Source organism: Lissotriton vulgaris, chromosome 6 (assembly GCF_964263255.1).
Source record: "Lissotriton vulgaris chromosome 6, aLisVul1.2, whole genome shotgun sequence".
NCBI classification, from domain to species: Eukaryota; Metazoa; Chordata; class Amphibia; order Caudata; family Salamandridae; genus Lissotriton; species Lissotriton vulgaris.
Genome location: NC_141694.1, coordinates 947,948,540 through 947,965,104, shown reverse-complemented (window position 1 = coordinate 947,965,104; position 16,565 = coordinate 947,948,540).

Below are 16,565 nucleotides of genomic sequence, written 5' to 3'. Positions count from 1 at the left end.
TGCCTCTGATGTACCTGCTCTGGTGTCCACACTGCCCTGTTGCTATACTCATACTGATGTACTGCCTCTGATGTACCTGCTCTGGTGTCCACACTGCCCTGTTGCTGTTCTGACACTGCTGTATGCCCTCTCATGTGCTGCCTCTGATGTACCTGCTCTGGTGTCCACACTGCCCTGTTGCTATTCTCATACTGATGTACTGCCTCTGATGTACCTGCTCTGGTGTCCACACTGCCCTGTTGCTATACTCATACTGATGTACTGCCTCTGATGTAGCTGCTCTGGTGTCCACACTGCCCATGCTCGATCCTAGACTGTGATGTTACTCCGATTATGCGTAAATAAAATTGTCAATCATGTGTCGTGGGTTGTCGGAGTCATTCTTGCGTGTGTGATGCTGGTGTGGATTTGAATTTACTTGAGTGTGGTGGGTTCAGATACATGTCACTCCCCCCTACCTGGGTCACGACCCTTGGAGGCGTTGCCGTACACAACAATATGTCGATTCCGGGACATGTCACTCCCCCCTCCCTACGTCACAGCCCTTGCAGGTACTCCTCTCCAAACAGCGAATGGTTTGTAGCCTACCTGCGTCGTCCTCGATGGTGGGCCAAGACTGGGACGTAGTGGATCGTGAAGAGTATCGGGTAAGCTTGTAGTGCAGGGTCCATGTCGGCGAGCGGCTCGTGGTGGGTATGGTCGCTGTGGGGCATCCGCAGTGTTCAGGAAGGTTGTTTTTCCGCAGCGCTTTTATGTGTATTTTCCGCCATCTTGATTTGGAGGACGGTCCTAGACGTCAGTCCGTACGGCGGAGTCTCTGGATAGGTTACGTCCGCCGCGTGGTTGGGTGTGGTGGTGCGGCGGACCGTGTTCTACCGCCGCGGATGGATTTTGGCCCGTATTTCGTATCCTGATTTGGCGGACGGAGTGTCCGCGACGGGCGCACGGTAAATAGGCATGTTCCGCATGCTCTGGGTCTGCGGAGGCACTTCCGTCCGCCATCCTAATGAGCCCCTAAATATAAAAATTTGGTTAAAACCTACAACACATTTTGCATCTGTAAAAGCTACAAAAAGTATCATACATGTAGTATTATGTTACAGCAAGTAAAACATAAGTAGAATTAAAGACGTACTATGGTATATATAAACCAGATTTTAAAACAGTTAATCAACTATCTATTGGGTGCCTAGCTCTAATTATCCACCCCCAACCAAGAACTTTCCTACGCCTATAACCACCAGTTCTGTTATGGCAGCCCTCAAAATCCATAACACCTCCAACCTCACCCGTGTTCTCATATTATTACAGATAGGTTTTAACCATTTACTCCTGGGGGCTGAGTATGCAGGGCAAACAAAAAATAGATGGCCGAATGGCTCTTTTTGGTCCCTGCACCATGGGCAGAACCCATTAGTCTGACCTCGCCATTTGATAGTACATGATCTCAATGGAAGCGACCCAACCCTAAACTGGTGATATAGCTTCCTATCACCACTCTTAGTGATGATATCCCAGTAATCCTTTAAAAAAGGGTCGAGTTTGTGATCCAAGAACCTACCGGACAAAGGGGAGGTATCTGTCAAGACAATGAGTTGTTGCCTTACTGTGGCCCAATACAGTGCTTTAAGTTGCTTTTTTGAAAGGAAAACATTAGAATCTGGTGCTGACCACAGATGGCTTAGGTCCATATTATCCAATAGTGATCTTACTTTTCTAAACCAGGGAATATTACCCGAGCCCACAACATATCTTAGGTCCAGAATTCCATTGGCAAAAAGTGCCAGTTCAGGGGTTGTCCATATTCTCCCCCATAGGGCTACTGTTCTAAAACGTGCAACATCGTCAATAGGGTGACATCCCAGGTCAAGTAGCAGGGGTTTCATGGGGCTGGATTGGGGAAGGCCTACAAGGTTTCAGAGAAATTTATTTTGGACTCTGACTAGCGATGATAGGTCCGAAAAGGCCCATAAGTCCGTGCCGTACAAGATCGCTGAACTTATTTTAGCATTGTAAATTTTTAAAGCAGGCCCTATCCTTTTAGTCAGAGCAGTTCTATGTTCCTTAATTAAGCACCCTGTCAGCTGTGCAAACTTCAGGGAGAGTATATCAAGCTGGGGTTTCCAGCTAAGCCTATTTTCCAGCACTACCCCAAGGTAAGTCATGACTTTTACCTGTTCAAGCTCACAACCATTCATACTAATGTGACCCTGCATTGGCCTATTTTTGGTTAACACCATAAATGTTGTCTTTGTCACATTGACCTGTAGATTGGTATCTTGACAGAATTCCTGAAACTTAGTTAAAGCGGACTGAAGACCGTTCTGGGTTTTAGATAAGATTAGGGTATCATCCGCAAAAATAAGAAGTAGGAACTTGGTACCACCTAAGGCTGGCGCATCTGTTGGGAATGCTGCGAAGTACTGCACGACCCTATTGATGAACAACAAAAACAGGGTCGGTGCAAGTACACACCCTTGACGTACGCCACGGGAGACGGGGAATCTCTCTGTAACCTGCCCCTGTTTACTCCATCTGACCTGTGCAAAATTGCCTCATGTAGTCTAATTACAATTTCAAGAAGTTCACTTGGCATCCCCATGGTTCCTAATGCATCCCATAACTTGGCCCTAGGAACTAAATCAAAGGCAGACTTTAGATCTACGAACGCTGCATAAATAGTTCCACCACCCAAAAAGTCAACCTTCCAGTAAATTAAAATAAATCCAAACACCTAAACAATCGTACTAACACAGGATCTAAAACCTGCCTGCATCGGAGACAGAACATTCTCTTGATCCATCCAAACCTGAATCTTAGCTAGCACCATCCTGGATATTATTTTCTGGATGGCATCTATTAGACTAGTTGGACGATAGTTCCCCGGGACAGAACGGTCCCCCTTCTTGAATATAGGCAGTATCTCAGCACCCCGCCACGAATCCGGGTTTGGTGCACCCTTCACTATTGCATTAGCTAGAAAAGTAATATAAGGCACCCAAGTATGAGAGTCATATTTAAATAGGTCGGCCGGGATGCAATCCATACCTGGAGCTTTTCCGCCTTGTACCAACCTAAGTGCATTCTCTACATCTTTACTGATGAACACTAGGGGGTAACATAAGGTCGATGACTTTAAAAAGGAATCAGCAGGGGCGATAGCTATTTCTGTTTCCAAACCCCTAAACTGGGACCCAAAGTGTTCAACCCAATCTGCGGCAGACACGTGGTTTGCCGGAATTTGCAAATCCGCTGAGTTTCCCAATTTAACTACCTGCCAGAACTTAGTCAGGTGTCTCGACCTACTGGCTTCAAGTAAGTCCTGCCAATGTTGGTCGTCCCAATCCTTCTTGGCTGCCTTGGGGTCTTTCTATACACAAACCTTGCTAACCTGATGTTCTCAGTGATTCGTGATTTAATTGCTTTAACCAGAGAGCCGTATGCCATACAGCACGATTTATTATACCATGAGTTCCCTGTTTTTTTTAGAAGAGAGTTTGCTGGGTTTGCCTCCTTTGGAGAAAAGACATTTCAAATCGCGAATAGCTGCTCGTGAAGTACACTAGAGATCGCAATCTCTTCTTCATGCTCGCCCAGTACCTGCAAGGCATTCAGAGTAGTAGAGACCTTATGAGAGATCCTAACTAGGATTTGGGGATCTTCAACTACCCTATCCCACCGAACTCTACGCCTGTCATTGGTGAGGAGAGCCTCCTCTGTATCAATCTCTTTGGCTCTAGCACTCTCCAAGCCGCCCTCAGTTTTTAAGTTGAGTAAGAGCGGGTTGTGGTCACTCTCAGGACGAGCAGATATTATCATGTCCTCAAGAATATGCCAATACTCAGCCTTAGAATATAGTCAATTCGACTGGAGTGGATGCCATTATCAAAAGTTACCCGTCCATTTTTCAAGACACAAACCCAGCCACTGTAGGGCAGCCTCTGTCCATTTTTTTATTGGATTTAAATCAAGGTGGGGGATATCCCATTGTGCATCTTCCTCTGCTAGAATATCATCCCCCTCTAGAGATAGGGGTTTGAATGTACAGTTCAGGTCCCCTGGCACAATCACAAAGTCTTCCCTCCCAACTGAATTAAGGATGAGGTCCAATTCATTTGTAATTCCCGAGCTCCGCCCTCCTGCTTGACCTCTAGCATAAATGTTAACAATAATAATCTCCATTGGATTGGGGCGAGTTAACTTGATCACAAGAATATCGGGATTATGCACTATAACTTCGGTGGACCTATAGCTAAGCGACTGCCTTACCCAAATGGTTAGGCCACCTGATGATCTACCTCTTTTGCCTCTCGTAGCGGGTTTAAAGAAGTTTAAATACCCCAGACGGTGAATGGGGTCAGGAGCCCAGCTTTCTTGGAAGATCAGAATGTCGTGGTCGTCCACAAACTCCGACACTCCGCTATAGCAGTTTTGCTCTTCAACCCTGCAATATTCCACAAGACAATTTTTAACAGATTGTCCCGATTAGAAGGCTGGATTTGTTCAGTCACCGTCAAGTTTGTCCCTGCTATCCTCCTTCCTACTACGGGGGCCCCTCTAACTGGGGAACCTAAAGTCATCCCCACCACACTTTGACCAGCCACCCGGCCACCCCCCAACTTCTCCATTGCAGTCACACCATGATCAACTAGATCCACCCTTGAAGTTGCGCAACATGCTGAACCACTACCAGCGGCATCACCATCCACAGTTGTTCTGTCCAGTAAGTGGACCACCGCCCTACTATATTGACTATCTGTTTGTTCCCCACCCATTGCCTGGGCCACAATGTTGCCACTAGAAAGGTTCTTGAGTCAATCCACCCCCTCTAGACCAGTAAATGGCTCAAATCGATTTGACAGGGGGAGATAATGCTCAACCCTGTCATACGGATTAATGCCATATGATCTCCCCCTATGGGTGTTATAAGTACGGTGAGATGGGCCTCGGTTCGCACCACCATAAAAGTAGGTTAAACCTAGGGATTGAATATCTCCTACTCTACCCAATCTTTGTTCACTACAAATATGCTCAACCACCCACGGATCTCTAAAGTTAACAATTACGCAGTTGCCCTCTATGTCCATTTCTCTAGGACCCACCCAACTCACCCGTCTCACGTTTAAAATCTCTGCATATGAGCAGGGTGGGAGTGTTCTGTTCATATTGAGCCAGTGCGTAACTTTATTTTTCAGCTCCCTATGTGATTCTAGTTTCTCAGCACTAATTCCAGGAACTCCCATCAATATGACCGTATATGGTACAGACTCTGGGGGGGGATTAATACAGGGCAGCCGCTGTTTAGTACCCACAGTTCCCAACAATGGATGGTCATTTGGCTGCCTTTCCGCTATCTTCACAGGCGGTGTGGGCTGGGTTCTTGCCACCTCACCTACCCCCGTACCCTGCACCCTGGTAGTGCACAGTGAGTTATTCTCTACAGGCCGCTTCTCAACACCCGGTTGGGGATTGTGACTATCAGCCCTATCCTTAATATTAACAAGCTGGGCTGCCCTACTACTACTACTGGATCCTGGGTGAAGGGAGGCGGGGCCTTTGACACTTGAGCTCTTCATACCTTTTGCTGGAATATCCAGCTGATGGAATTTGCTGAAACTAACTTTTCAAGGTGCTCAAGTTTGATGTTAATCATTTTGGTTCTCTCCAAAAGGGGAAGCATCAATGACTTTACTAGTTTTTCGATTTTTACTATCAACTCCTCATTTACACTACATTGGGTAGACAATGGATTTGTGTCAGGGAAAGCCGTAGTTGGACTAGGGGGTGGAACTATATGATGTGGAACCTGGTTTAAACTAGTTTTTTTCGATATTTTTGCAGAGCCACCCTTTTGTGGGCCACCCCCTCTTCTCCTTTAACCTAATAAAAAATTATCCTTAGTGTTTTTACTCGCAGGAATCTGCAGGTTTTGGGGTTTAGGTGGGGGGCTAAGTGGCATGGCAGTCTCTTCGCTGCAAACTACTAGAGGCAATACTGCCTCCAGTTAAATTTAGTGAGGAACATACTACAGAATTTTCAGACCCTACCAACAAAGGACTGGATCTTAAACTCTGAGCAACTAAGGGGTCTTTTAATATAGGTTGTTCAGGGGTACCCGCTGACCCAATGGTGCCCAATGATGAGCATTTCCCCGTTAAAAGATCTAGAGACAGGCGTTTTTCCGTAAGGCCTATTTCTTTTTCCAGTACCACTGTAGCCCTTTTAAAGAATTGATCAATAGTACCAGTAACCGCCCCCCCCCCCCCCAGTGGTGGAGAAAGTAAACTTTCTACCCTTCCCAGAGCCTAATGCCATTAGAAATTTATACTAGGGGACACAATCACGAAGAAAAATACAATCAGTGTACGCATAAAAGTAAGAAACCTTGGGGAACACTTAATTAACCTGCAATACAACGTAAACAATAGATAGGACTCTCTACACGAACCCAATACTTAGAGGGGTGGCCCAGCCCGGCCTCAATCGACCACGGACGGCCTCAGACGGGCCCGCGTATCGCGGATATGGGCGTAGCTAAGTAGGAGGAGATGGGTGCAGGAAGAGGCCCCAGCTGCGGCAGATGACAAGCTGCAAAGACTGCTGGTCCTCGCAGTCCCGCGCCCTGAGGATGTTAGCAGAAGATCAGCCCCAAAATCGGCGATAGTTCCAGGTAGGCGTCACCAAAGTTCCAGGTAGGCGCAAAGTGGTCCCAAGGGCAAGCAGAGTCAGTAATCACCAAAAAGCTACGACTACGAGTGGCACGGATTTAGTAATCTATAACTCTAGTTATATGTATGTTATTCCTTTTGTTTTGGTGTCTAAATTAAAATAAAAATACAATATATTTTTATAAATTTGTGTTGGATTTCTATTGAGTCGTATCAATTAATTATTGTCCATGTTGGTACTTCAAAATGCTTATCACATGTTCCTCTAGCAAAGCCTAACTGCTCTTTGCCACACTACCAGGACTGAGTTAAAGGGTTTATTATTGTGAATTCAAGGACCATCTTTGAGGTATCGTGATAGCATTACATGATGAGGCATAACTCCCACACTGCATAATAATTCACCTTCCTACATAGCTGACAGTGTTTTCCTAAGTATTTGTGCTACAATGGCTGATTTACATATTATTACACCATAAGACTCTTTTGGTCACAGGCATACACTTAGGGGCATATTATCAAGAACATTAACATTATTTTACATTAACATTATCGCCGCTTTAGCGGCAAAAATGGGCTTGATAATAAGCCGTTGAGAATGCCCATAGAAGCCCATGTTCACACCAGAACATGGGTTTCTATGGGAATTCACAAGGGCGTATTATCAAGCCCATTAGCCCAACTTTAGCGGCAGTTTTCTGCCGCTAAAGCGGCGATAATGTTAATGTTGTTTCTTGATAATATGACCCAGTGTTTGTTGGTTGTCCAAAAACATGCAATACCAGAAAATGTGTTTTTTTCTTGCACACCGGCTTACATTTGGAAGACAAAATTGGAAAGAAATTCATCTGATAATAACAAATGCTTTACAATTCTATGTACCCACTCTGCAGCCTCACAGCACATCGGACAGACGCATCACCTCGACTTGCGAAACACATTCACAAAGCCAGAGTTCACATCACAAGCCCTCGTCAACGGGATCTGCAGGGATGACACACTACTGGTATCGTAGCTCTGCACCACCTCGGTTGCACAACATATCCTTGGTGGAGAACCTTCCAACGATCCACAAACCAGGTTTCAAGGCACTTTGCTCAGTGGCCTTAACTGGGTCTGTGTAGCCAGCCTGAGCTACATTGTGGTCACTTTGCCCTTGTGACTTTGCCCAGTTCGGTGCAACCAGATATCCACAGATGGTGCTTTGTGGTTTCTTGCAATATTTTCACTAAAGTCTTTTACATTTGATATCTCCAGTTCTTGTTTTATTTATTACAAATAACTCTATTTTTCTATCTTTGTTAGGGATTCAGTTTGTATTGTATTTTTCACTTTTTACTGTCTGAAGTGTTGGAGAAATACTTTATGTATGGCCTCTAAGCTAAGCTTGACTGCTCATTGCCAAGCTACCAAAGGGTTGAGCACAGGTTAATTTAGGGTTGGTTTGTGCCTCACCCTGGCAAGTATTGTGGTTGCTGCTTGAACAGGGCTCACACCTCAGTCAACCAATAACCCCAATTTCATACATTGGTGATCAGTGGTGAGGATTAGGACTTGTGTTTGGGCAGGGCGATACACCATCCCATATCTGAGACCAATTTGAGTTTAAATTCTCCTTGATTGCCTCTTTTTGCTTTTTTAGAGTCTACTCTTACCCTACCTGACTGTCTCTGACCATATCTGCAGAAATGAGTCTCTGGCTTATCAAACTGGAAGGCTACATGGTGGCAGAATTCAAGAGAAATGAAGACTTCCAAACCAAAACGGCACCTGCAGTTGGGGCTTCCGAAAGCACTGAGTGCCTTGGGGGAGGTTATCCAGTCACTGGCAACAACAAAGGACCAGGATGAGAAAGATGATGTGGTGATGCAGGAAGAGGACCTGTAAGGAAGTCCTGAGATGCAGCTCACAGGGTAGGGGGATGTTTTCCCTCCAGAATTGGGGAAACCTCTAAGGGCACAAAGCAGTGTATCCTCCCAAGGTCTTCCCCCAGAAGAGCTGGTGGACAGGAAAGCTGATAGGATGTTTAGGCTGCAGATGGCCAAACTTGTGATTAAGAAAAAGAAACTGGCATTAAAGAAATGGGCAATAAAGGCAGTGGCCGAGAAAGCCTTGGTAAATAGAAAAATGTTGTTGGCTCATGAACTGAGTCTAAAAGTGCTGGATTTGATGATGAAACAGCTGTCAGAGTCCAACAGGAAAGGTGGCAGCAAAAATGCAGTGTCCTGTGGTGAAGGAAGGATTCACATACCCAGGGACATGGTGCCTGGCTTTGTTGTGGGGGATGACATACTCAATCAATAAGGAGTTATAGAGGGAAAGAAATTAACAGGCCGCCCTCCTCTCAACGAATAATATAAATACAAAGACCTGTTTATCCAAGGCTCCTCTTCTTGAGGATACTCATATAAGTGGAGGCGGGGATTCCATCACTCTTTTTCCCTACCAATCCTCACTTTTATAGGGTAGTGTCCTTCCACTTTACTGCCTGAATTTTCTAAAACAAACCTTTTTGCAACTGACAGTCAAAGCCCACGTACCCCCTATATATAGGGGTATACCTTTAATAGTGTATTAAGCACCAGTGAAGCCAATCTATGTGTTACCCTTACAAAATATATGTGAAAGTACATGATGGCACCTCACGTGCGCACCTCCAGTTGAGCTTGCTGATTGGTACTCACCAGCTATGGTCACTTTTCTCTTCATTGGCAACCATCATGTCTGAAAAAAAAAATAAACGTGTCCCAAAAATTAGTACCAAAAATGATAATGCCACTGTGATGTGTATATCACAACCACCACAAAAACAAGACCCAGTGAAAATAAAATTGAAATAAGTAGCACGATTACCAACTTTATTCTTCACTTGTGCACTTATTCAAAATTTAAAACCGGCTGCATTTATGCAGACCACTTAATTTCTCAGCTGACATGTTTCATTGCCAATATTACTTCAAGGCAATTTCCTCAGGGCAGGGTCATCAATCACCAATATTGGACACTGGTGTCGTTTTGTACAATGACATGTGGGAGCCAAAGTCACCTCCAAACGTGAGTCCCTCTTTTGGGCGTACACTCTAAAGTAGTGCAAGTGTACAAGGAGCACGTTCCATGATTTTTGGCACTAATTTTTGGAACACATTTATTCATTTTTTTAAGGCAAGATGTTTGCCAATGATGAGAAAAGCGAGCATAGCTGGTGAGTACCAATCAGCAAGCTCGACTGGTGGTGCGCACGTGAGGTGTCATCGTGTTACATATTTTTGTAAGGGTAACACATAGATTAGCATAACCGGTGTTTAATACACTATTAAAGGTTCACCCCTATATATATATATATATATATATATATATATATATATATATATATATATATATATATATATATATATATATATATATATATATATATATAGGGGGTACGTAGGCTTTGACTGTCAGTTGCAAATAGGTTGTTTTAGAAAATTCAGGCAGTAAATTGGAAGGACACTACCTCCAATAAAAGTGAGAAACGGTAGGGAAAAAGAGTGATGGAATCCCTGCCTCCACTTATATGAGTATCCTCAAGAAGAGAAGTCTTGGATAAACAGGTCTTTGTATTTATATTATACGTGAGGGATGACATAGACAGGTGGTTTGAGGCATATGAAGCAGCTCTCCAGATGTATGGGAACCCTGAGGAGAATCGGGAAGCTAGACTCTGGAGGTACATGCCTAATGAGGGACAGGTCGAGGTATCCGCCCATGAAGGAAGCCTTTGTCAAGAAATATGGTCCCACCCCAGAAAAGTGCAGGTTGAGGTTCAGGGGCAGCCAGAAACTCTCTGAGGGGATTTTGTGGCTTACTTGTATGAGGCATTAAATGGTTGGATGAAGTGTAGTGTGGTAAACACCTATGAAGGGCTGTACAATTTGATCACCTGAGAGCATATGTTCAGTCATTCATTTCCAAAGGTTCACCAACACCTTGTTAACTGCAAACATTCTTGACCAACGGAGCATGCATAGGAGACAGACCTCTGGGTTACTACCAGAGTGTCTTGGAAGGCATTGGGGAGTGATGCTAAGAAAGGGTGGTACAGGTTCCCCTTACAGAGTGAGGGGGAGGTACATAGTGAACCAGAAAGATCACAGTATAGTGTGGGGGAAAGGGTTTCCATGCCTCTTCTAAAAATAGGAGGGGAGGTTATAATGGGCAGAGGCCCAGGGTGCTCCATTTCCTACTCCGGTGCTTGTATTAATCCCAGCTGGGAGAAAAGCAAGGGAACCTAGTCTGTACCAAGAGACCCTCCACTGGTGGGAGCTTCACAGTGTCATGAGAGCTCGAAGGCATGGCACTATAGGTTCACTGAAACCTCTGGTTTCTGAGGGTACTGCTCCCAAGGGGAGGGTAAAAGGACTCAAATGGACGGTCCGGAGGTGGAAACAGTCCACAGTGGGAGGACCAGTCAATCAGGAGCTGCCTGCGCTAAGGAGAGAGCACTCCAACACTGAGTCTGGCCACTTCTGACCTGAATGTGCTCCCTGTGCTGTCGCAGAGACAGAGGGCTGTCGGATTGCACCAGGCAGACACCTGCATTACACAAACAGAGTGTGTCACCCTTTGGGGAGGTCCCCCCCTAAAAGTCCTGGCTCACGAGGCACCTGTTCAGCCCCCAGGGTGCAGACTCTGGGTTGATTGGCCAGTCTCAGGCTAATTCCACTAAACTGGTGGGAAGGGGAAAGACAGAAGGGTGCCTAACACAAAGGGCTACTGCCCCGCCACACTAAGAAATCTCAGAGGTCAGAGTACCCTAGATGCGTAGAGCCAGGCTCTTGACACTGACAGCTGTCAAAGGCCTCTGTTTCTTGTTGTCCTTTTTGGGAACAGTTTTACTTGGGTTAAGAACAGAAGTCTGATCCAAGAGGTGGAACTAGCCACATCACTTTGTAAGCCATGGTGGTAGTGACTGCCTACTGGGATACATCTGTGAGCAAGTTCAGGTTAGGTGCTTCACAGATGGGGTCCACAAGAGAGGAGAAGGGTTCACAATGGATCAGTTCAGTGGCTTAAGAGAGCATAGAGAAGGAGATTCAAATGACTTCAGACAGGCATGGATCTGACAAGTGCCCCTGCATAACTGGTCCTTCGCCCATGTTCTTTCACCTGTGCAAGGAAATCTATCAAGGTATTAATTAGTCTACCCTGGCTTTTAGCAGGAAGGGGGTTGTGTTGGACTTGGCTCCTTTTGCAAGGTTATTCCTAACCTTTTTTGTTCACCTTTCTGGTTTGTTAACCTGTTTGTATTGGCTTTATTGCTTTTAGGACTTTGCACAGTTTAGTACTGTTAACTAGTGTTAAAGTGTGTGTGCTCTCTCCTTAAAACATGATAGCATTGGCTTATACTCAGTTGGCATATTTCATTTATTTATAAGTCCCTAGTAAAGTAGCACTACCTGTGCCCAGGGCCTGTACATTAAATGCTACCAGTGGGCCTGCAGCATTGATTGTGCCACCCTCTTAAGTAGCACTCTAATCATGTCTCAGGGCTGCCACTGTGTGTGGAGTTTTCAACTGCCATTTCAACCTTTCAATTATTAACCTTTTGCCAGGCCCAAAACTTCCTTTTTAATACATACCTAGGGTATGCCCTGGACAGCTCAGAGAGCAGGGTACCATGTATTTAAAAAGTAGGATCTGTACTCTTAAGTCTTACATATCCTAGTAGTGAAAAGGTCTTACATTCGATGTTGACTACTGCAAGGCCCACCTCTCCAATACAACAACATTGGAGTTCCCGTATTACATTTAATAAGTTGTCATTTCCAAATGGGATTTGGTAACCAGTTCATGTTTGTTGTCTTTGGAACTGTAATGAAAAATCCTAAATTATGGTGAAGTTGGATTTTAAATTACAATTTTGAAAGTGCCACTTTTAGAAAGATGGCATTTTCAGGTATTAGCTATTTAGTGTCTGTAGCATGTCTTTGGGTCACATGACTGTATATAGTTGGTGGATGGGCTATGTGTATTTCTCCTAGACAGCCACACACAGTAAAGAACATAGGTGTGCCTGGATGGCATCTCTAGCAGGATGGGAGGGCGGAGCTGGGCACAACCCTAGTTACATTAGAATAGGCTGTGTTCACTCAAGGGCTACCCACCCCCTGTAATTAGTCTGGAGCCAAGACAGGGAAGGCAGGATTCCAAGGGCCTTCAAAGGAAGGAAAACCTCTAGAAGCTTCCCCCCACTTCAAAGGCACATATGGGTATAAATATTGGACCCCTGAAACCAACTTCTAAGTGCACTTGTAGATCTGTGGATACTCTGGAAGGAAGAAGGACTGTTGTGCTGCAGAAAGAACTGCATCCCTGCTGGACTACTGCTCTGAAGGACTGCCGCCCTTCTGTGCTGACCTCCTGCCTGCTGCCCTATTGCTGGAGTGAGCAGGACTGGACTTCTGTTGAACCTCCAAAGCAACTCCAAGGGCTAGTTGGCTGGCCTCCTCACCAGAGCCTCAGAGAGAGAAGGCTCCAGTAACATTGAACCCAGCACCTGTACTCTGCCATCTGTAGGTGCTCTGCCAACCCATCTGTGGATCCAGCAGAACCAAAGCATCTCCTTCGTGGCACGGTGCATCTCCAACAGAACGGCTGCATCATCTTTGCTGTTTGACAAACTGCCTTTGGAACTTACACATCACCTCTGATGCAAGGGTTCTTCTGATGCAAAGGACTTCGTATGGACCCGAAGCCGTAGTGGAAACGATGCCTGTGAATAGCATTCCTGATGCAGGCCCCTGTGTCTCTTGTCAACAGCAGCCTCAAGGTCAATGCAGGTTCTCGATTCGCCTAGGGAGTTTGCATAATAAGCGATCATCATTCTGAATAAGCTGATCAGCATTCCTTTTAAAAAAAGTCTAAGGTTGCTGTGGACGCTCTTCTTTAACAGTCCCAGTTGTTATTACAAAAATGGAATCATTCTGGTGCAAACACAAAAGTAATTTTCTCCATTTTCTCCATTTAGTCTGTAGATGAGACATTCAGGTTCTCTGCACTGTAAAGGTAGTAACCCTCCACTGACCCGACGGACTTCAAAAACTACAGACCCATCTCTCTCCTCCCCTTCACAGCTAAAGTAACTGAGGAGATTATCAACATCCAGCTAACAAACTTCATCAAAGCTAACCCCATCCTCAACTGCTCCCAATCCGGATTTCACAGCAATCTCAGCATTAAGACCGACCTCCTAGCAACTACAGACGACAGCAGCACTCATCTCAACATGCTCTAATCCCAGTAGACCTCCCTGCAGCTTTCAACACCATCTCCCACCGGACACTCATTGCCAGACTCCACAACACTGGCATACAGGGAACCACCCTCAACTGGAACCGCTCCTTCCTCACCGGCCAAACCCAAACAATTAGACTCCAGCCCTTCCTCTCCAAACCCACAGAGATTAGCTACAGAGTACCCGAAGGATCATCGCTCAGCCCCACGCTCTTAAACATCTACATGGCTCCCCTCTACGCCATTGTCCGACAGCATGGACTCAGCATGGTATCCGACGACACCCAACTCATCCTCTCCCTCATAAAGGAACACAACACCACCAGACTAAGCTTCCAGGAAGGAATGAAAGACATTGCTTCCTAGATGAGCAGCAACTGCCTGAAGCTCAAATCAAAGAAGACAGAAGTCCTAGTCCTCAGACCCTCCCCCTCAGCATGGGACAACACCTGCCCTCTGCCCCCACAACCACAGACCACGACCGCAACCTCAGCATCATACTCGACTCATCCCTCACCATGACCCAACAGGTCAACGCTGTTACCTCTACATGCTTTAACACCCTCCACATCCTACTTGAGACCTTCAAATGGATCCCCCCCAGATCCAGGAAGACCGTCACCCACGCACTCATAACCTGCAGTCTGGACTGCCGAAATACTCTCTATGCTGGAATCAACAAAACTCTGCTCCGAAAACTCCAGACCATCCAGAACACCACTGCCAGACTTGCCCTCTGTATCCCACGACTAGACCACATCATCCAGCACCTACGAAAGCTCCACTGGCTCCCCATAGAAAAGAGAGTGCCCTTCAAACTGCTCGCTCACGCCTTCAAATTCCTCCACAACACCAGACCCCAGTACCTCAATGAAAGAGTCTCCTTCTACGCACCCAAGAGAAGCTTCTCCCCTTCCCCAGTGCTTTGAGACCCTCGCTGGTGAGTAGCGTGAGTCACAAATCTCTGATTGAATGACTGCAAAAAACATGGACTTCTACTCCTGCTAGCTAAAGTGGCAAAGACACATGATGAACAGGAAAGATCTTCATCAATTTTAACGACTACTGATATTTATTCATGATGCATTTATTTTTTACGATAATAGTATACATTTAAGAAAGTGATTCATTGGTTTCAGAGTAAAATATATAATTTTGCATTTTTTATATGACAATTAAGAAAACTACCTTGAAGGTGCATCATAATCAGAGACTAAATAACATAAATTACATAAGATATATTTCAGGTTTAGGATTGAGGATTGTCAGAGTTCCAGAAATATTCTGGAGAGTTTGAGGAATATAGATATTCTACAGGAATATCTTTTGTTTTAGCAAATATTAGATGATTCTATTCAAAGAGAAGTCATTAAAAATATCAATCATGTCTGTAGACAGTCACCCTGATCCTGAAGGTGTCAGTTCACAACAGAGCTAAAAGTCAAGTGGTGACATCAAGCATCTTGATTATCTCTCTTATTGTATTCCTCTTATCGGGTATATTGCTAACCAGCATATTCATATTGTTTATGGTGGCTGTGATACAAAGAAGTGCCAGCTCTGTCTATTCTCCTATTTTCAATTATGAATAGGACATCGGTAAGTCAGTTAAGATACTACCTTAACTTGGGTATTTAGTTTTGTTTCATGTTTTTCTTTTGCCCCCAGTATTCAACCCTCAGTCAACGAACTAAACATTAACTAATGTTTTTTCCATCGAATTTTATTTCTTTGTTTTTTTAAACTTAAGCTGATAACGTTAATCAATGCAGCCCTTGACGAGGATCAAGGTCCCTTGGCAACAATGCTCCTATGCAATAATGGTCTTAGGATATAATGGGTAATAACGTTCCCTTGTCGAATAACCAATTAGCAAGAAACATCAATGTGAATTATGTACCAGGCTTCAAGGATCAATAACGGTGAGAGGATTGAGGGTGTATGGGGGTAGGCTAGGCTTTGGCCTGGCTGGGGCAGAGTTTTATGTTACTGCTGTTGTTAGAGGGGAGCAGGCAATATCTCTGACTGCAGCCCCTGACCCACACTATAGGTTACTTGTGTGCTTTCACCCAGTAAAACAGAATGTGATGTTCCTGCACCTGTTAATCCCTAGAGTGGGAACACATGGCCCGTGGTGATCAGAGAGAACTGTATCTACCACAGGATACCACATTGCATGAATGGTAATTGGGTGTCAAGTGCTGTCAGGGTACATCACACCTGGACAGCGGAGGCTTCCATGTCAAGGGCACGGTTCCCCCTTTCCCAGGTAACAGCGCCCCAGCGCTGCTCAGCATTCCTCCCTAGAGTTGACGTGTGGATTGTATCTTCTCTCCCTCGTGCTTTGTGTATCTTCCATACCACAGATATAAGCTGAAGAATATAGAGAGGAGAATTGGATTGGGGAGGTGTGGGGCTAATCCAGCTTTGATGGGGATCATTTAGAGATCTGATGAGAGACACTTTTGTGTCTAATAATGGGAAGAATCGTGTTGTTGTAAATTAAAGACTAATTGCATCAAATGCTGTAATTATTGCAGGCTAATAAGGACTTTCTGAATGTAAATTGCTTGGGACTCAAATCATGGACTTTCCTTGCCACTTCTGCTTAACAGCCTGGGT